Source organism: Pyrus communis, chromosome 2 (genome assembly GCF_041283825.1).
Source record: "Pyrus communis isolate YQ-2024b chromosome 2, ASM4128382v1, whole genome shotgun sequence".
NCBI classification, from domain to species: Eukaryota; Viridiplantae; Streptophyta; class Magnoliopsida; order Rosales; family Rosaceae; genus Pyrus; species Pyrus communis.
In genome coordinates, this window is record NC_142566.1 from 612,417 (window position 1) to 634,028 (window position 21,612).

Here is a 21,612-nt window from a genome sequence, read left to right on the forward strand (position 1 = left end):
AATATATATATTGGATAGTGCCATTCACACCCTATTTTTATTGTTTACACATTTTTATTAATGTTTTGTCATTGTTCTCAATTCATTTCATCCAATAATTGAGAAAAGTAAAAATGAGTGTAGATAACACTATCCATTCCTATATATATATATAAAATTCAGAGAGAAAAGCTTACAATATTATATATTCAGAGATAAAGCTCACCACATCTCCACAATCCACATGCTGCCTGCATCATTGTCTAATGGTGTACGCGGTCCTTTCAATTACTTAAGCACAAAAAGTTAGAGTACAAGAGCTAACAAAAATTTTAGGTCTATCGCCATGGCCCATGCATGAATTTTCCCATATGTAGATGGATAATTTGATGATCAAACCGTTTATTTCTTAAGATTCTAGTAAAGCATCATCTCTATAAAAAAAAAAATATATATATATATTTACATTGTGCAGAAGATTTAGTTTAAACCATATAATGGACACGATTATCAAACCTAAAATCTTTTATATACAAATGAGAAAAATATTAGTAAAGAGAACCATATGGCAAAACATTCATATAATATTAAAACAGTGTTTTATTCTCATCCACAGTGTCTTACTTCTTCACCCGCTTTTTCATGAAATTTTTATTTATAAGTTTGTCCATTTGTAAAATGACTGATAAATATCTTAATAGATATATAATAATAATAGATTGAGTGTGAAAAGGTAACAGGAGCCAAGGAATTATTTTGATTGTGAAAAAACAATAGAGGATAAAATGAGTTTTGGAACGAAAAGTGTGGATGCCCTTTTCAACTAAAGGTTAAGAAGCTAGCAATTGATGATGATTGAATATTGATGGTAGTTATTGGAGTGCATAATCACACACCGGAGCATTTACAAGTTATTCATTTGTTGGTAGATTATCATCGAAGGAGACTTTGTTGTTGAGGAAATATAATTTAGTTTTTTTAGGAATAATAGTGGGTAGAGAAATAACATATTAGCAATTATTTTAAAAATAATAGTGGGTAATAAGATAGCGTTTCAATTTTTAACTTTTTATGAAAAGTAAATTTATAATGTGAATGAGAAAAAAGATAGTAAGGTGAATCTAGCAGCTCTCCATTAGAAAATATGAGAATAAGAGAGAAATTGTAACAAATGCATGGGAGGACCAAGTTTCAAATCATATTCCATGATGAAGAGCAAAACAGGAAAATGGCTCCAATTAATGGAGAAATATTATAAATATAGGGTAACATATCCTTGACTTCTCAACAAAACGCGGTAACAGATCAACGCGACAATATATTATAGTTAATTTCCTTCTTTAATTATCTTAATTTCAGGATTTTTCCTATATATATACTAAGAAAAAAAGATCAAAATTGAAATTTTTGGACGTTAATTGAAAATTTTGAGCTTGATTTCTACAAAGAAATGATTTCTGCACATTATTTTCTTTTTTTGCAGTTTATTTCTCCTACAAATATGTCACTTTGCACCTTGCAAGAGAAAGTTAGAAGTTAAAAAGTACTTCAACAGTAAACAAATTTTCATTAGGTAACCAACAATATCGTATGAAGATTGGGAAAACGCTATTTTATTACGTTATTATTAAAATATATGGTTCACATAAATTTGAAAGAATGAGAACCAAGAGAGACCCTCTATTCAGGAACTAAAGCAAACATCAATCTCATTCCCCTTCTTTTGAATTACTCAGTTGAATCTCTCTCAGTTGTCATGTCTTCTTTATTATTTTAATGCATGTAGTAAGCAATGACTGACACAACGGAGGCACCAACCACGGACCCCAGGACGGGGAGGCTGGCGGAGGCATCATTTGGGGCTGCTCCTGGTCCCGGGGCCGGCGCGTGGGCGTGGCCTGCATGAGCCATCACAGAGCTGACAGAGGCGGCTGCGAAGAGGAGAGCACAAGCAATCTTCTTCATTTCCATGGTGGCCTTGCGGTGTCTTTTAGGCTTGATGAGCAAAAACGTAGTGGAATATTTGAGAGTTGAGGCTGAGCAGTTTGGTGGGATTGAGGAGGAATTTATCAAGTATATATAAGAGATGGTTCATGATTGTCCTTTGGAATGTTACAAAGGACAGGTATTCTTTTCCATTTTTGGCCATTTTTTTATTTTGGGTCAATTCATAATATATTGGCAAGGCTACCCGACTGTTTTTGTTTCGGAAGTTGACAATTAACTTGACGGAAGGGTTTATAGAAAAGGAATTGGACCCATCCGTATTTATTTTGTGGGGATTTTAAGGATTTTCACAGTATAATCATTCATCATGTATCATGTGATCAGAAATCATTAACTTTTTTTTATTTAAAATTAAACACAAATAATATCTGACAAAAACTGATCGTATGATATATGATGAACGGTTAGGATGTGGAGATCAAATCCCCGCAAAGTAGATCCGGAGAGGATTCTCTTCCTAAAGAAAATGCGAGTTGGGTGCACGTACGGAGCGCGTTTTGTTGAAGAGTTAGTAATGTATCCAAAACGGTATAGAAAAATATTGCCAAGAGAATTATTGTATTGGTGACATTTTAGGTATTAATGGAAAAGTTGACAACTTTTTATACATAAATACTATTTTAAATCAAAATGATTGTCACTTAATCTTACCATGTTGTTGATAGGTCAACGCTTTCCCATGACTAGCCATCAAATTTTCAGCGATCGACCGATCAATTTTTCCGCTTCAATGTCACTTCCAAAAGTGAGTCATGTTAATTGTTGAATTTTCTAAGTTCTCTAATTTTATTTTGTACATATAGTGTGGAAAAACAATAAACGTGCACAATTAAATGTTGTGCTAGGATAGCACCAAACCACGCGGAACCAAATCAAGCTAACTCACAGAAATTTATCAAATGAAATGCAAGAACAATATAGAAAATAACACCAAGATTTTAACGAGGTTCCTCCACAGTCAGTGTAACTGGAGTACGTCCTCGGAGCAGTAGGAGCTCACCCAATAATCCACTATCAACCAAATGGGAGTTTACAAAGTGTTGACAATCTCACAACCCAAAAGCCCAATACACCCAATAACTCTCACACACCAAAGAAACAAATAGAGAAAGAAATATAATGAATAATTTCTTCTCTATACATATAGCTCAAAGCTATTACAACCATAACTACTTTGGTAGATGATTACTAACCAAATGAAGCAGCATCTTCTCTTCTGTTTTAGGCTCTCTGTAACTCTCCCTTACTCCCAAAACTGAAATGAGCTCCCTCACTTTTCTCTACTCTCGGTGCTCTCACAAAAGGAATGCTGAAAAAAAAATGGTGCCCTTCCTTCTTTTTTCTCTTCACTCGGCTACACCCTTCATTCCCTTTTAAAAAACAACCAAATACAAATAAAATAATAAGGCTACTTGCTAGCCTTTTCCTTTTCTCCTCAAAACAAGGAAAGCAACAATGATTTTGTCCACCTTATTATTTTATTAGCCGAAAGTGGATGTGAGTTGGCCACTTGGCCATATATTCCAACAATCTCCACCTTGGCCAAGTTCCAAAAACGCCATCACAAGCCAAAATGCTCCAAAAACTCCTACTGCTCAACGCCTTCTTTATATAGGCAAAATGTAAGCCAAGTTCAAGCAATGAACAAACTTGGCTACACCAACAACCTTAGTCAACATATCAGCGGGGTTGTCTTTAGTTGGAATCTTTTGGAGAATGATTTCCCCTTCACCAACAACTTCACGAACAAAGTGATAATGCACATCTATGTGCTTGGTCCTCGCATGATGAACCTGATACTTAGCCAAATAAATGGCACTCTGACTATCACAATGTACCTCCACCTGCTTCTGATCAACCCCCAAATCTCTAATTAGTCCATGTATCCAAATGGCCTCCTTTATAGCTTCAGCAACTGCCATATATTCAGCCTCTGTAGTAGACAAGGCAACAGATGATTGCAAAATGGACCTCCAACAAACTGGCCCTTTAGCCATAGTAAACACATAGCCTGTAGTAGACTTCCTTCCATCCAGATCACCTGCATAATCTGAATCAACATAACCAACAGCAAAATGACCAATACCAGAGTCATCCCTCTCAAAGCATAAACCAACATCTTGAGTACCATGGAGATACCTCAATATCCACTTAGCTGCTTGCCAGTGCTCTTTACCAGGATTATGCATATATCGACTCACTATGCCAACTGCATGAGCAATATCTGGTCTAGAGCATACCATTGCATACATCAAACTACCAACCAAATTTGCACATGGTATATTTTTCATTTGCAGCTTCTCCTTATCAGCTTTAGGACATTGTAGAGAACTCAATTTAAAATGAGGGGCCAAAGGGGTACTAACCGGTTTAGTTGAATCATGAACTCCAAACTTCCGAATCAACTTCTCAAGGTATTGTCTTTGATTCAAACAAACCAGACCCTTCTCTCTGTATCTAGTGATCTCCATGCCAAGGATCTTCTTTGCTTCACCAAGATCCTTCATCTCGAACTCATTCTTCATTTGATTCTTCAATTTATCAATCTCTTCGACATTATTTGAGGCAATCAACATATCATCAACATATATCAACAAATAAATGAAAGACCCATCTTGCAACTTCTTGAAGTACACACAATGATCATATTGACTTCTAGAATAATTTTGGCCTCTCATAAATTTATCAAACCTCAAATACCATTGTCTTGGAGATTGCTTCAAGCCATAAAGTGATTTCTTCAACTTGCAAAACAAATTCTCTTTCCCTTTCACTTTATACCCATCCGGTTGACACATATAGATCTCTTCATTCAAATCACCATGTAGGAAAGCCGTCTTCACATCGAGTTGCACAAGCTCAAGATCATATTGTGCAACAAGAGCTAACATAATGCGAATTGAGGAGTGCTTCACAACTGGAGAAAAAATTTCATTGTAGTCAATGCCTTCCTTTTGTGCATACCCTTTAGCAACTAATCTTGCTTTGAATCTTACATTGCTTTTCTCATCAGCATTTTCTTTCTTGGCATACACCCATTTACAACCAATAGCTTTCTTACCCTTAGGCAATTTAGCTAACTCCCAAGTCTTGTTCTTCAAGAGAGAATTCATCTCATCACCCATGGCATTGCACCACTTCTCCTTTTCCTCACTCTCAATGGCTTCCTCAAAATTGGATGGAATCTCATCAGTGATAATAGGAAGAGCAAAAGCAACATAGTCACTATACCGAGCTGGCTTGGTAATTTGTCTTTTTCCTCTGTTCTTGGCAATAGACTCTTGAGGCGAAACTTGCTCTTCAACTTAAATAGAATCTTCAAGTTCAACTTCTTCAACATCCTCGTGGTCTCCCACTTCTTCACTTGTAGTGGCTTCGACATCAGCGGAAATAGGATTTGAAGTACTAGAGGCAACTTTCTCAAGCTCCACCTGTTGGACATCTTTCACATTCTTTTCAGAGTCTCTGAACATATTTTCTTCATCAAATGTCACATCTCTGCTGATTACAAGTTTCTTCATCTCCGGGCACCATAACCTGTAACCTTTGACACCACTACTAAAATCAAGAAAGATAGCCTTTTTGGCTCTAGGATCAAGTTTATTTTCAGTTACATGAAAATAAGCAGGTGAACCAAAAATACGAATATAATCATAATCATTAGAAGGTTTTCCAGTCCATACCTCCATTGGCGTCTTACCCTGAACAGCAGCTGAGGGTAATCGGTTGATGATGTGACATGCATAAGTAACTGCCTCTGCCCAAAACGACTTGCTCAAACCCGACTGAGACAACATGCATCTAACCTTCTCAAGAAAGGTTCGATTCAATCTTTCTGCAACTCCATTTTGTTGTGGAGTTCCCCGGACACTAAAATGTCTCACAATCCCTTCCTCTTTGCAAACTTTAAAGAAAGGGTCGGATGTGTATTCACCACCATTATCCGATCTCAAAATCTTAATCTTTCTCCCAGTCTGGTTCTCAACCATTTTCTTCCAACCCAAGAAAATGCTCAACACCTCACTCTTGTGCTTCATAGTGTAGACCCAAGACCTTCTTGAATAATCATCAACAAAGGTCACGAACCAATGTCTACCACTCAAAGAGGGAGTCTTTGTAGGACCCCAAACATCCGAATGCACATAATCAAGAATGCCCTTCGTCTGATGTACAGCAGTACCAAACTTCACTCTAGTTTGCTTCCCCAAGACACAATGCTCACAAAAATCAAGCTTACAAGTCGTGGCACCTTTTAGAAGACCTTGTTTCACAAGCCCTTATAGAGCTTTCTCACCGGCATGGCCTAATCTCATATGCCACAATCTAGTAGTATCAGAATCGGATGTGCCCATATTTTCTGAGACTACAGATGCTTCACCTGTCACAGTGCTTCCTTGCAATAAATACAAATGGCCACATCGAGGAGCTTTCATCACAACAAGTGCACCATAAGTCACCTTCAATGTCTGCCCATCTGAATGAAACCTGAAGCCCTTGGCTTCCAAAGTTCCCAAAGAAATAAGATTTTTCTTCAAATTCGGTACATACCGAACACCTGTCAACTCTTTAACCATGCCATCATGCAACTTCAAACGAACTGTACCAATCCCTTTTGTTGTGCAAGGATTGTCATCTCCCATGAACACAACACCGCCATCAAACTCTTTCAAGCTTGAAAACCAATCATTGTGAGGAGTCATATGATGAGTACAACCCGTATCCAACACCCACTTATTAGCACAATCAAATGATGAGGAAGTGGTTAAAGCAAAATCAGGAAAATCTGTTTCAACTTCAGCAACATTAGCTTTAGAACTTTCTTTACCTTTGGTCTTCAATTTAGAACAATCTTTCTTCCAATGGCCCTTATTACGACAAAAGGCACATTCATCCCTTTCCAAAGGTTTTCTACCTTTAGAGTTTCCTCTAGGTTGAGACTGTGATTTTTTCCTACTAGAAGATGATCTTCTCTCCGATGATCTACCTCTAACAAATAAAGCTTCTGAGGTACTATCATGATTTTTATCTCTATGCCTCATTTCATAATTCATCAAGGCATTTGACACATCTTCAAATTTCACAGTTTCTTTACCATGCATAATAGTGGTAACAAAATGCTCATAAGAGTCCGGCAATGAATTCAACAATATTAAGGCCTTATCTTCATCCTTAATATCCTCATCTAAATTTAACAAGTCGGCAATCAACTTATTAAAAGCATCAAGGTGTCTAATCATTTTTGTACCTTCTTTGTATTGGAAGCGGTAGAGTTTTTTCTTCAAGTGTAGCCGGTTCTCTGCACTCTTCGTCATATACTTGTCTTCCAATTTTTGCCACAACACACTTGCCAATGTCTCCCGCATCACAAAATACTTCTGAGTTTTTGCAAGGCACAACCGAATTGAAGAGCAAGCCCACAAATTTAATTTCTCCCATTCCGGCTTCGACATAGCTTCCGGCTTCTCTCCCAAAGCGGCAAGTAGATCTTGTTGAGCCAACACATCTTTGACCTCACATTGCCACATCCCAAAGTTGTTTGTGCCATCAAACTTTTCAACTTCGAACTTTGCATTTTGCACCGTAGTTCTTGCAAATCCGGAGCTGCTTCCAAAAGGATTCTCATCTTGCCCGTCTGACATTTTTGGCAATTAGACAGTACCCAAGAGCAACCAGTGCTCTGATACCAATTGTTGTGCTAGGATAGCACCAAACCACGCGGAACCAAATCAAGCTAACCCACAGAAATTTATCAAATGAAATGCAAGAACAATATAAAAAATAACACCAAGATTTTAACGAGGTTCCTCCACAGTCAGTGTAACTGGAGTACGTCCTCGGAGCAGTAGGAGCTCACCCAATAATCCACTATCAACCAAATGGGAGTTTACAAAGTGTTGACAATCTCACAACCCAAAAACCCAATACACCCAATAGCTCTCACACACCAAAGAAACAAATAGAGAAAGAAATATAATGAATAATTTCTTCTCTATACATATAGCTCAAAGCTATTACAACAACAACTACTTTGGTAGATGATTACTAACCAAATGAAGCAGCAGCTTCTCTTCTGTTTTAGGCTCTCTGTAACTCTCCCTTGCTCCCAAAACTGAAATGAGCTCCCTCACTTTTCTCTACTCTCGGTGCTCTCACAAAAGGAATGCTGAAAAACAAATGGTGCCCTTCCTTCTTTTTTCTCTTCACTCGGCTGCACCCTTCATTCCCTTTTAAAAAACAACCAAATACAAATAAAATAATAAGGCTACTTGCTAGCCTTTTCCTTTTCTCCTCAAAACAAGGAAAGCAACAATGATTTTGTCCACCTTATTATTTTATTAGCCGAAAGTGGATGTGAGTTGGCCACTTGGCCACATATTCCAACATTAAACATAATTCAAGATGAAAAAGTTGCACCAATTGTTATTTTTATGTCACTATTGAACAGGGACTAGAATTTTTCGGGTGACCAGAAAATTTTTCTAGCACCAATGGCGGCGACATTATCTATCACTTATACCAGTAACATGTAAGTTATGTGCAATGAGAACAAAAATGTAAATGTATATGTGATTCAATTCGTGATTCTGATCCAATTCGTCAATATTCCCCCTCAAGCTGAAGTTCATGTGGATGTAAATAACACCCAGCTTGCCAATTAGAAAACGAAACATCTTATGTCCAAGGGGTTTGCTGAGTATATTAGCGAACTTCAATATTGTTGGGACATAGGTAGTTTTGTTAATACCAGCTTGCATTTCTTCGTGAACAATGTGACAGTTAATCTCGATGTGTTTGGTACACTCACGGAATACATGATTTTGCAGCTATGTGAAGTGCAACTTGATTATAACAATATAAACTCGCTGGTCAACTCTCTAAGTCATCTAGTAAATATTTCATCCAGTGAATTCACATGAGATGGAGGTCATGGCACAATACTTTGCTTCAGCCGAGGATCGAGTAACAGTGGATTATTTCTTAGTTATCCAGATGTGCACTTCCAGGAAAGATGCAATAACTTGTAGCGTATCTTCACTTTATTGGATATCGACAAAAACCATTCATTGTTAATTCTCCCTTAGAAGGGAAGTGAAGGCCTTCAAATAGCGCAAAAGGCGGTGGACTGCATCAAGATGAGGTTTTCTCGGCTGTTGCAGATATTGGCTAAAAACATGAAAATTGTGTATGAAATGTTCGGTTAGTGATTTGAGATAGATAAGCTTCCCAACTAGCCATTATAATGTGTTGCATTCTTTCAAAAATGTCAGGTGTACATTTATGTCCAAGAAAATTAGTCTGGAGATATTGTTTGAGATCAAGAATGGCTCCATCGTCGTTGCCTGTGATGATCATATCATCCACATAAATAAAGACGGCAATAAAAATCCCCACGCACCTTACCGAATAAGGAATAGTCGACTTTAGATTGCTGATAGCCAGCTTAGTGAATGACATGAGAAAATTTGTGGACCCAGCTGCGAGAACCTTGTTTAAGTCCATACAGGGACTTGTTGAGTCGACATAAATTGTACTCCCCCTATGAACGAACACCGGAAGGCAAATGCATATAAACTTCTTCACGAAGATCGCCATGGGGGAAGACATATTCGGACGTCAATTTGATGGATAGGCCACTTTGGATAGAGGCAGCGACCAAGAGACAACGGACAATGATTAATTTTTCGTAGTTGTATTTAATCTTGTAGTGACGTAGTCCCATTTACAACCAATAGTGCGATGCCCAAGAGGAAGGCGAGTAAGAGCCCAGGCTTCACTAGAGTGGAAATATTGCAGACAAATTTTTGAATGCAAAGGGAGAGAGATTAGCATAAGAGAGATAGTGAGAGAGAGAGGATGAGAACCATACACCTTAGACAAAGCCATCAACAGCTCATTCTACTCCTGAAATCAGCAAGTCACAGGAGCGTCCTGTATTTATGAAGATGGATTGCTGCTGTTCATGTCTGAGTTCAACGATCTCTTGCTTAATCTGGTATATGCGTGAGTCGTTTCTCTGTGAGAAACGATCACGCAAATCTGCCCAAACTTCTGATGTCATCATGGAACAGGAAATGCTGCCCAAGATGATTCCACGTACTGAGTTCAGAAGCCAGGCAAGAACCATGTCCTCGCATCTCTTCCACGAGGCATAATTTTTGTCAGTTTCAGATGAAGCTTCAATGGTTCTATTGGAAGAAAGCATGGGTGTATGGTGATGGGTGTATAGTGACAGAAAGCATGGGTGTATGGTGATGGGTGTATAGTGACAGAAAGCATGGGTGTATGGTGACCTTTACTTTTCCATGTTTTCTGGGTGTATAGTGACAGAAAGCATGGGTGTATGGTGACCTTTACTTTTCCATGTTTTCCTCACCTTTACTTTTCCATGTTTTCTGCTTGTCCTCACCTTTCTTTCGGCTTCTGTTTTCTTTTCCCTTCTTCCGCTTATTTATATGAGCTTTCCTTGTACTTGGTTTTACAATACAAAATATAGACATTCAAAATTCAATATGGTATCAGAGCAGTAACCCTAACCGGCCTGTCTCTGTGATGTTCTCTTGAGAGATTTGTGAGCTTCTTGTCCTTCAATCATGGCTGAAGAAAGCTTAGTAAATTTGGAAGGAGACGGCTTTCATGCTACTCCACCATCACCACACTCAGATATTGATATCAACCCAAATCAACGTCTTAGTTCTGTCTTGCTAAATGAGTTTAACTATCTTCCATGGGAGAGAGCAGTTTCTCTTGCTCTGGGAGGACGATCAAAGCTTGGTTATGTTAATGGTGCTATTCCAATGCCTGAGACTACCTCACCGGAGTATGATGCTTGGCTATGCAAAGACCAGTTGGTCATGTCGTGGCTACTCAATTCCATGGATCGTAAGATTGCAGAAATTTTTAGCTATGCTGAATCCTCCATGACTCTTTGGAAAAATCTCAAGGAAACGTATGGAAATCAGAACAATGCGGCTAGAGTGTTTCAGTTAAAGAAGGACATTGCTGGTTTGCAATAGGAAGGGAAGCCATTTGTGCAACATCTTGGAAAGCTGACCACTATGTGGAACGAGCTGAATGTGTATCGACCACACACCATCGACGCTGCTGTGCTAACTAAAAGAGCCGAGGAAGACAAAATATTCCAACTCCTAGCAAGCCTGAGTCCTGAATTCGAAGATCTTCGAAGTCATATCCTCATGAATCCCGACCTGCCTTCTTTTTCAAGTGTGTGTGCCACAATTCAAAGAGAAGAGGTTCGAAGGAAAGTCATGACCTTGGACATGAAGGCAAATATACCAGAAGCTAGGGCTTACTTCTCTAACCAAAAACTTGGTGAGGAGAGAGGCTACAAAGGAAAGAAAACTGGCTTAAAATGTAGCCATTGTGATGCTGGTGGGCACTCAAGAGATCGATGCTGGATTCTTCATCCAGAGTTAAAACCAAAGTTTCCTAGGGATAACAAAGGTGTCTCGAAAGGCTCGTACAACCCTTCTTACAAGGCAAATCATGTTGCCACAACTTCTTCTGATGAAGCACTGAAGTTCACCACTAATCCAGCTGCACTGATCAACGAGTTTGCTATGTTTCTTCACAAGAAACAAGGTCTTGGAGATAGTGAAGGACCACTAAATCAGTGTGACAACAATCAAACTGCACTACTAGGACAGTTTGCTGGCTTCCTGGCTGGAAATGAAGGCGTGGTACAAAGGGACATCCCAGGTATCTTACACTCCTTCTCAACTGCTCTCAACACTGGTAATGTGCATGATTATTGGATTATAGATTCTGGAGCCACTGATCATATGACTAACAAGTCTACAAACTTGCATAAATTTGAAAAATTTTCTATTCCATCCCAAGTGTCAGTTGCCAATGGAAAAAATGCTATGGTTGTGGGAAAAGGAAAAATACATTTGATCTCAAGTGATGTCGAGTATGAGGCTCTTTATGTTCCCTCATTCCCTTTTCAACTTTTATCTGTTAGCAAGATCACAAACTCATTAAATTGTCTTGCCATTTTCTCTCCCAAAAATGTGATCTTTCAGGATGTAGTCACCAAGAAGACGATTGGTGAAGGATTTTTCTTAAATGGTCTCTACTATCTTTCCAAGCATATTCAAGTTCCCAAGGTTTTTCAAGTCACTTCAAGCTTAGCTCAAGAACAACAACTTTGGCACCAACGTCTAGTACATCCTTCTGAAAAAGTTCTATCCACCTTGTTCCCAAATATGTGCAAAGTTACAAGTCCTTGTGATGTTTGTCATTTTTCTAAGTTTACTAGATTACCATTTACTTCCTCTTTGTCTAGGGCTAGTAACCCTTTTGAAATTGTGCATTCCGATGTTTGGGGACCAACTATAGAGTCTTTTGATGGATACAAATATTTTGTAACTTTTGTGGATGATTTCACAAGGATTACTTGGTTGTATCTTTTGAAATTTAAAAGTGAAGTGATGGAAGTTTTTCAAGATTTTCATAGACTTGTGGCCACCCAATTTGCTTCAAAAATTCATATTTTACGATCAGATAACGGCACAGAATATATGTCTCATAACATGTCACACTACTTGAGCACGCATGGTATATTACACCAAACAAGCTGTGTTGGAACACCTCAACAAAATAGGGTGGCCGAGAGGAAGAATAGAGATCTACTTGAGAAGACTAGAGCTCTTATGTTTCATATGAATGTGCCTAAGAAGTTTTGGTCTCAAGGAGTCCTTACTGCGGCATATCTCATCAATAGATTGCCCAGTAAAGTGTTGAATTTTAAATCACCTTATGAGGTCTTGAAAAATAGAAAGATCAACTTTTCCCATTTGAGAGTCTTTGGGTGTACATGCTTTGTTCACATTCAAACTCAAAATCGTGACAAGCTAAACCCAATGGCTGCCAAATGTGTCTTTCTAGGTTATTCATCTACCCAAAAAGGTTACAAGTGCTATAATTCAACAACTAGAAAAATGGTTGTTTCAAGGGATGTTAAATTTGAAGAACATGTTCCTTACTTCTCACAATCACTGGATTACTCTAGACAGGGGGAGCATTTGATGGACTTATTTCCTTTTCCATATCCAAACGGAGAAGATGCAACATGCACTCCTAGTGATCATGTGCCGGATGATGTTAACCTTCACTCGGTGGAACATCTTAAAGATGAAAACCCTTCCTCATCAGAGATTCACACTGCACCCTCCAGTGATCCTTCCAACCATGATGTTGTTCAAATACCTGTAGTTCAATCTCCTACAGTTCGTCGCAATCCTGCACGAGAGAGGAAACTTCCATCCAAGTTGCATGATTATGTGACCTACACTGCCAGGTATCCCGTGACTGATGTTATTGATTATAGCAAAGTCTCATCTTCTTTTGCTACATTCCTAAGTGCCATTAATGAAGCTCGAGAACCTCAAAGTTTTCAAGAAGCCAATCTTCACAGTGAGTGGAGAAATGCTATGGCAGAGGAGCTTCAAGCCCTCCATGAAAATAACACATGGACTATAGTGAAACTTCCAAAAGGAAAGAAGGCAGTGGGGAGTCGTTGGGTGTACAAAACTAAGTTTCATTCAGATGGCACAATCGAAAGGAATAAGGCTCGCTTGGTTGCTCGAGGTTTTACACAAACCTATGGCGTCGATTATAAAGAGACATTTGCTCCAGTGGCAAAAATGAACACTGTTAGAGTATTGTTGTCGGTTGCAATTAACAATGCATGGCCTCTCTTTCAAATGGATGTTAAAAATGCTTTCCTGCATGGTGAACTTGAAGAAGAGGTTTACATGAAGCTACCCCCAGGTCATCCTCAATCAAACAATCCAGAAATGGTGTGCAAACTCCATAAATCCATTTATGGTCTCAAGCAAAGTCCACGTGCATGGTATGCCAAGCTCAGTCATGTTCTGGAAAGGGTTGGTTTTTGTCGAAGTATTGTGGATTCTTCCCTATTTGTTCGTTCCAGCTTAGTGGGTAAACTAGTTGTGCTCATTTATGTTGATGATCTAATTGTGACAGGTGATAATATGTCAGAGATTAATGCTCTTAAACAGTATCTCAGCAACAAGTTTGCTATCAAGGATCTTGGCACTCTCAAATACTTTCTGGGCATCGAGATGGCACACTTTCACAAGGGTTTCTTCCTCAACCAACGCAAGTATGTCATGGATCTTCTTCACGAAGCAAAAATGACAGATTGCAAGCCTGCTCGTACCCCCTTGGATAGCAACTTGAAGCTAAAAACTCACGGTGATCCAGTTCCCAATTTAAGTTACTATCAAAGAATGGTTGGCAAACTCATTTATCTGACTATCACACGTCCTGATATATCATATGATGTCAGCATTGTTAGCCAATTTATGCACTCTCCAAGCATGGATCATTTGAAGATTGTTCATCGTGTGCTACGTTATCTTAAGGGTTCCATTGGTAGAGGAATTCTTATGCGCAACAATAGTCACACTCAGATCTCAGGCTATACCGATGCTGACTGGGTAGGCAATTCTCTCGATCGCAAGTCTACCACTGGGTTTTGTACGTTTGTGGGAGGCAACCTAGTTACCTGGAAAAGCAAGAAACAAAGTGTTGTTGCACGCTCTAGTGCAGAGGCAGAGTATCGTGCTATGGCGTCCACTGCTTGTGAACTTATTTGGCTCAAAAGCCTTCTGTTGACTTTAGGTTTTCCTCATCAACAACCCATGTCCCTACACTGTGATAATCAGGCCGCGATGCACATTGCATCGAATCCTGTATTCCATGAGCGAACTAAACATATTGAAGTTGATTGTCACTACGTTAGAAATCAAGTTCAGTCCAAGGTGATCGACACTCACTACACGCGCAGTCATGATCAACTTGCGGATATTTTCACAAAAGGATTACCCTCTGCTGATTTTCAACGTCTTTTGTTCAAGCTTGGATCAATTAATCCCTTTGATCCAGCTTGAAGGGGAGTATTGGAAGAAAGCATGGGTGTATGGTGATGGGTGTATAGTGACAGAAAGCATGGGTGTATGGTGACCTTTACTTTTCCATGTTTTCCTCACCTTTACTTTTCCATGTTTTCTGCTTGTCCTCACCTTTCTTTCGGCTTCTGTTTTCTTTTCCCTTCTTCCGCTCATTTATATGAGCTTTCCTTGTACTTGGTTTTACAATACAAAATATAGACATTCAAAATTCAATAGGTTCCATCCACCAAACCAAGTTTATTCTTCGCGCTCAAGCTGATTCGCATGGCAATGACTCCATGTGCTATAATTGTCTCCTTTGAGTAGTTTGGAGATTAAAACAGTTCCTGGCCGATCCGAGTGATGTAGAGTGCATGGATCTGAAACATCTGGAGATGTTTCGTTGTTTTCCTGGGTTTCGCTCATGACGGCTATGTATGTCATGTTGTGGTTGTGTTTGCGGAAGTTATGTGGGTATTCAGAGTCACCAGGAGTGGTGCTCTGATACCATGTTAACATTTTAAGATTACTAGCGTTTGCAGATCGTAGGGTATGACTGAAAAACTTGGGAATGAAATCTCAAGTGTAACTGAATGATTTGTACACCAAAACACATGATTTATACCGTACAAAGGATAGCTATTCTGTTAGAATATAAGCTGCTTGCAGCCTTGAGGGTTCGAAGTCTGGCCCAAAGGTTTGAAGCATCCAACGGCTAGTTTATATGAGTTGTAATCGCTAGTTTTATGATAAGAATAACTGAATAAGTAAAGTTCTAGTCTTTGAGAACAGATGTAAGGCTAGGATTAATACTAGTGTAGGGCTGAGATTCATATATATATATATATATATATATGTATATATATATGTATCCAGCAGTCCATTTGAAGGACATGTACCACCGTGCAATTCTGATAAGAATGCAGATGAATGTAGGTGATGCATGTGTGTGTAAAAATCATCAGTTTTGCTGCTATGGTTTGCAGACTGTAATACAAGAGAAAATTCCTTTTGTTCTTCCTTAATCTTGCCGCTAATCACTCCCTAAATATCCAAAGTTTAACATATTCTAGGAAGTCAACTATACACATAATTACATTGATTCGATCCTACAGTTAAGGAGAATCAAATACTCTAACTGATTCAATCCTTCAATATTGTCATTTGATGCTCCATTGCTTTATTCTCTCCAAAGACCAGAAATACACAAGATTGTGCATGAAAAGAAAAATGTGCCAAAATCATTTCTCTTGTAACTATTCTCCGATTCCCAGACTACCATCCTATCACAGGTAATAGAAGGGATGTTGTACTGCTATTTTTCCTTGATTAATCAAATTGTATTTTTATCACAAATCAAACACAAGAAAATAAATGAGAAGGAAGAGAAGACCTCTAAAAACACAAAAAAGGAAGAGAAACACTGTTCATCCAATTCAATCTTGTTCCACCAATGACCAAGCCTTATGTGTAACTCGACTCGCCTAATCTTCATAATCCTTTTATTAAAAAAAATTCCAATCTTGTTCCTACGTGCGTATGAACTAGCTCCTCAAAGATATAGATCTCATGCATACATCGTTCCTTCATTTAGTACTGCAAGTAGTAGGTAATGTAATACACAAGGCAGGCACCAACTAAAGACCCCCAGGTGGGCAGGCCGGTAGAGACATCACTGCTCGATTTTTTTGATTTTGTAGGTTTTACAACTTTTGGTGCTTCGTCGTCTTTGTCCTTGCCCTTCTTACGAGCCATTGCAACGCTCACGAATGCAGCGGCGAAAAGGACTAAGCAAGCAATCTTCTTCATTTTCATTTCCATGGTGGAAGGTGGTGTTTTGTTAGGGAAAAAGCTAGCTCATAAGCGACCCAATTAAGATCATGAGAACTAAATGTGTTAATGAAATCAATGATCATGTAAACGTAAGAATATATGCCTTGGACTTGAGAGTCCAGTCCGAGCAATGTGGTGGGATTGGGAGTGATTTTCGTATGGGAGAGGTTCATGATGTTTTGTTGAATATGAGTACGTAAGTTATTCTTTTCCACATTTAGCAGTTTCTTTTGTTTTTTAGTCATCAATTGGGTAAGGATTGCTATATTTAGGTGCATGAGGATTGTAGCAATGTCAAATTTGGTGGGTCTAGTGATAAAGACAACTTCAAGCTAGTATTTATAGTTACTTAAATGACTTGGAATATTTCTCTTACTGAGCGGACCAAAATTATGCGACGATACAACAATTGCATAATCGATTTTATGAAGTTCTAAATAAATAAATAAATAAAAAATCAAAATGAAACTTTCTTGTGGCATCTTCGCTTTTGCATTATAATGACGTGGCAGTAGTAGGGCTAACTTCTTTTCAAATTGAAATATTAAATTAATTAATTATTAATAATTTATTAACTATCTATTTAACAATTAAAATTAATAAAAAAAACTCCTTTTCTCACCCATTCACTCTCTGTCCTCTCGCCTGTTTCCCTCACTCGACTCCCTGCTCTCACTTGCAGAGAAACAATGGCAGCCATGGCTAGATATCCTTCTCTTATACTTCTCTGCCACTCTCCTCATTTGCTTCTCTGAATCCAAACTCCAAACTCCAAACTCCAAACTCCATTACTCATTCTACCCCTCAAAACCCAACAAACTCCATCTGAGTCCCTCCTAAAGTCCCCGAACAAGCTTCCTTTCCACCACAATGTCACCCGCAAAGTCACCCCTGCAGTCGGAACTTTGCCGTAGAACTCCATCTGAGTCCCTCCTAAAGTCCCCGAACAAGCTTCCTTTCCACCACAATGTCACCCGCAAAGTCACCCCTGCAGTCGGAACTTTGCCGTAGAACGTTTCGATTGTTACCGACACCCGAAGCAAGCTCTCCTGGACTCACTGCAACAAAACCCAGAACTATAACAACACATTCGATCCGACCCGGTCCACCTCCTACTCCCTCATCCCATGCTCCTCATCCACCTGCACGAACCTGACCCGAGACCTCACCATACCCGCTTCCTGCGACTCCAACAAACTCTGCCACGCCAAGAACCGGAATTCGAGTGCAGGGATTCAACTTATCCGGCGGGATTCCCGCAACAGTGAACCATTTGATCCATTTTCTCACATCTCTAGCTCGAGGCGAGCTGTTTTTCCAGTTCGATCTATGGCCATGGCTGCCATTGTAGCACTGCAAGTGAGAGCAGAGAGTGAGTGAGGGAGACAAGTGACAGGATAGTGAGTGAGTGAGAAAGAGAGTTTTTTTTTTTTTTTTTTTTTCTTTTTTTTTTCTAAATGCTATTTTTGTCATATTTTTATATCATATTTATATACCATCTTATGTTAAATTTGAGGTGAACATCTACATCATTTAAATTAAAAAATTTAATTTAAATTAAAAAATATTTAATAAACCAAAAAAAAAACTGGAATTACATGGTGATTGTAACATACGAAGGATCTTTTTCTTCTTTTCCTATTCAACTTCTTCTCTGTCTCTTTTTCCACCCAGTTCTTTCACGCCATTGTAGAGTGAAGGAGTCTTTTTCTTCCTTCCCTATTAAATGGTGATTGTGGATTTGACTGACTTGAAAAAATAGAGTGAAAAAGAAACAGAGGAAGAAGTTGAACGGGGAAGGAAAGAGAAGACTCCTTGTATGCTACAATCATCATTTAATACTAGTTTTTTTTTCAATTATTGGTTTATTAAATGGTTTTTTTAATTTATATTAAATTCTAATGAATTTAAATGATGTGGCTGTCTACATCAGATACCAAATAAGATGATATATAAATGTGGTATAAAAACATCGGAAAAATAACATTATTGTTTTTAATTTTTAAATAAAAAATTAATTTAATATTTCAATTAGAAAAGGAGTGGGCCTTACTCTTGCCATGTCATCATTTAACAGAAAAATTGACAGATAATTTAACGAAGGTCTGACATTGCAACGAATTCATCAGTTGAGGTATGATATTGTAATGTTTAAAACATGAAATATGAGATTGTAGTTCGACCCATAATTAAGATAGTTTTGTGTAATTTACTCTTTTTTTTGACAAATCATTTGTCACAATTAAAATGCAACTTCCACAATTTAGCTTTGTACTCATGCTCCTGTCTTCCACTTGATCTCTTTTTCTGATCCATGGCAAGATTCTCCAAAACCAAACTTTTTGAGAAATGCCAAGTACCTCCCCCGGCCAAACTCATCATCTGCTCCACAACCCTCTCTCCCTCTAACCTTCCTTGACATACCATGTCTCTTCTTCTCTCCAAGCCTACCTCTTCTATGAATTCCCATTTCCCATTTCCCATTTCCACTTCAGTTCCATCACCCTCCCAAACCTCAAGCACTCTCTAACACTTTTACCGTTTCGCCAGATCCCTAGTGGCCAGGAACCTGAAAAGCCCAAGCTCCTTTACGCACAAGTTTCGCTAACTGTCGTTGAGTCGGACATGACTTTTTTTAGAAGTCTTAACGAAATATTCCTGGTACTGTTTATTTTTAACATTAAGGACATTTGAACTCTAAAAAGTCACTCTTGGTACTATTGACTTACAACACTTTTTTGTCCTTTTGGTTAAAACTCAAAGTTTTTAAGCTATTTTCATTAGTTTTCCTGACTTTTTATCCCTCGAGAAATTTCCAAAGAGATGCGGAAGAGTTTTCCACACTTATGCTTGAGCTAGCATCAAGTAGTAGTATTGCCCATTGTAGTTTTTATTTTGTATTTTTTAAATACTATTATTAAGGGGAGTGGAAGAGTTCAAAACTATTACAATAATTTAAAGAATAAGAGAATTTCGAATCTGAAAAGCATGGTAGAAGTTGAATACCCCATCCACTTGGTCCGGAGGACGTCCTCTTGAAGGAGTGGTGGAAGCGAATTTCTTCACAAGGAGTGGTTCTAGGATTTGGTAAATAATAATGGATCGTGCTACATTTTTGATGAACTTGGCCCAAATGGAGAGCATTAAAAATTGGATTATTCAGTTATGCAACAAGAGAAATGAGTCATATCCAGTACATTTTATCACCATGTGTTCTAACATGTGAATTTGTATGGGTTTGTTTGCTTAAAACCCAAGAAAATGATCATCATAGTCACAAGAATTATTGCGGGCTAGATAACTCGTTTGGGCCATCCAATACCGATTACATACGCCAGTAATTGTGTCATATTTGGCCGATCAATGGCAGTAGGGAAGGCATTATTAGGAAAAATGGAATTGTCGTTGCAGTAAAGACAATCGGAAACACTATTAAGAAGTTAGACAAGGCAATTTTGGGAGTGACAGAGAAGTCGATTTCGAGGTGGGAGGAGATTCCCTGGTCGGGGCACCACGTCGTGGTTCTCGGGTCGCCGAAGGTGGATCTTTATGAAACAGATTTTGGATAGGGGAGGCCTAAAAGGATAGAGGAGATTGGAATTGATAGTGTGAAAAGCATTTCACTTAATGAGAGTGGAGACATGTTGGGTGCGGGGCTAGTCCTGAGTTTTTAGGTGCTTGGGGTGAAAATATGCCTTTTTTTCGATGTACCAACATATATTAAAAAGACATTTAAAGAGGGCTGGAACCCAGTCAAAGCTGGGAGGCTAGGCCCTCACGCCCATATTATATTACTCAAAAGAGAAAATATACAACATGAGGAACATAATACCTAAACCCCAACGATCAAAAGCAAAATCATATACAACTAGTCCAAGCAGTCAGCATGGCCACCACATATTGAATCCAAAGGTTGACACCCCATTCACTGCATATAATGTACATAAGATAAAAATATTACTACTAATAAAATCTCATAACAGTGAGTAAAAAGAATCATCTGAAAAGATGAACGGTTGCATCAATTTTATTAAAGAAGCTATTCACACGCTATACTTTGAAGAAGATAAGGAATACCTGATCAATATATATATGTTGACCATTCTAGGTGCAAATTTAGAAGTGATATGTTCCGAGTATGAAATTGGAGAGAAAAGAGCGGCAGCTTCAACCAGTTCTGCTATATCCGGCTGGGTGAGAGCAGCTAAAGACATTATCGTTCCCTAATAACATGAATAAATTGAGTAAACACCAAAAGCAGCAGCAAGGGAATGATATGTTAAGTAGATGAAGAGGTGTAAGACCTGTGAATGTCCAACAACAAAGACTTTGGAGCTTGTTGTCAAATATATGCAGCGCATCTTTTCTGATAGATCAAATAGAGCCAATTCCTGCCAACTCCAATCCCAAAAATCCTACAATAAAGTATAAACCTGATTCTCTTCTGATAAAAAGATGTGTGTCCATGACTCCAACGTGTTCCACACACATTCCCTACCCATACATCGAAACCTTCCATCTGCAAGGACGAATCCCAGCTATTCTTCTGGAGAATTTAAGAACCATGCATCACCTGGTCAAGAACAAGAAAAGCCAGTAACCAAGTTCTATTGAGTTTGAAGCACATTCGAATGCAAAGCTCAACAATTTTGTTTCAGATAAAACCCATACCCTAAGAATTCTCCTCACAAACTTGCAAGCGAATGCAACTAACGAACTGATCAACTGTAACATTTTTCCTTCATGTTGGAGCAGCAGATGACACCACACGATCAGACATACAGAGGTTTAAAAGGAACGGTAAATGAACAACCTCCATGTCGGCTTGAGGGCAGGGAATCGTTTTTCTTATAGC

General features: G+C 38.6%; 3 pseudogenes across 1 annotated transcript; 2 read left to right on the plus strand and 1 right to left on the minus strand.

Annotated features, from left to right (window-relative positions):
• Positions 1–1,552: 1,552 nt before the first annotated feature.
• LOC137747020 (arabinogalactan protein 23 pseudogene) lies at positions 1,553–2,009 on the minus strand (annotated as a pseudogene).
• Positions 2,010–10,487: 8,478 nt separating this feature from the next.
• On the plus strand, positions 10,488–12,163 carry LOC148698322 (uncharacterized; annotated as a pseudogene). Its single transcript, XR_015953391.1, has 2 exons — positions 10,488–11,703; positions 12,030–12,163. The product of XR_015953391.1 is annotated as an uncharacterized LOC148698322 (transcript).
• Positions 12,164–19,382: 7,219 nt separating this feature from the next.
• Positions 19,383–20,431, plus strand: LOC137748105 (anthocyanin 5-aromatic acyltransferase-like; annotated as a pseudogene).
• Positions 20,432–21,612: the final 1,181 nt, after the last annotated feature.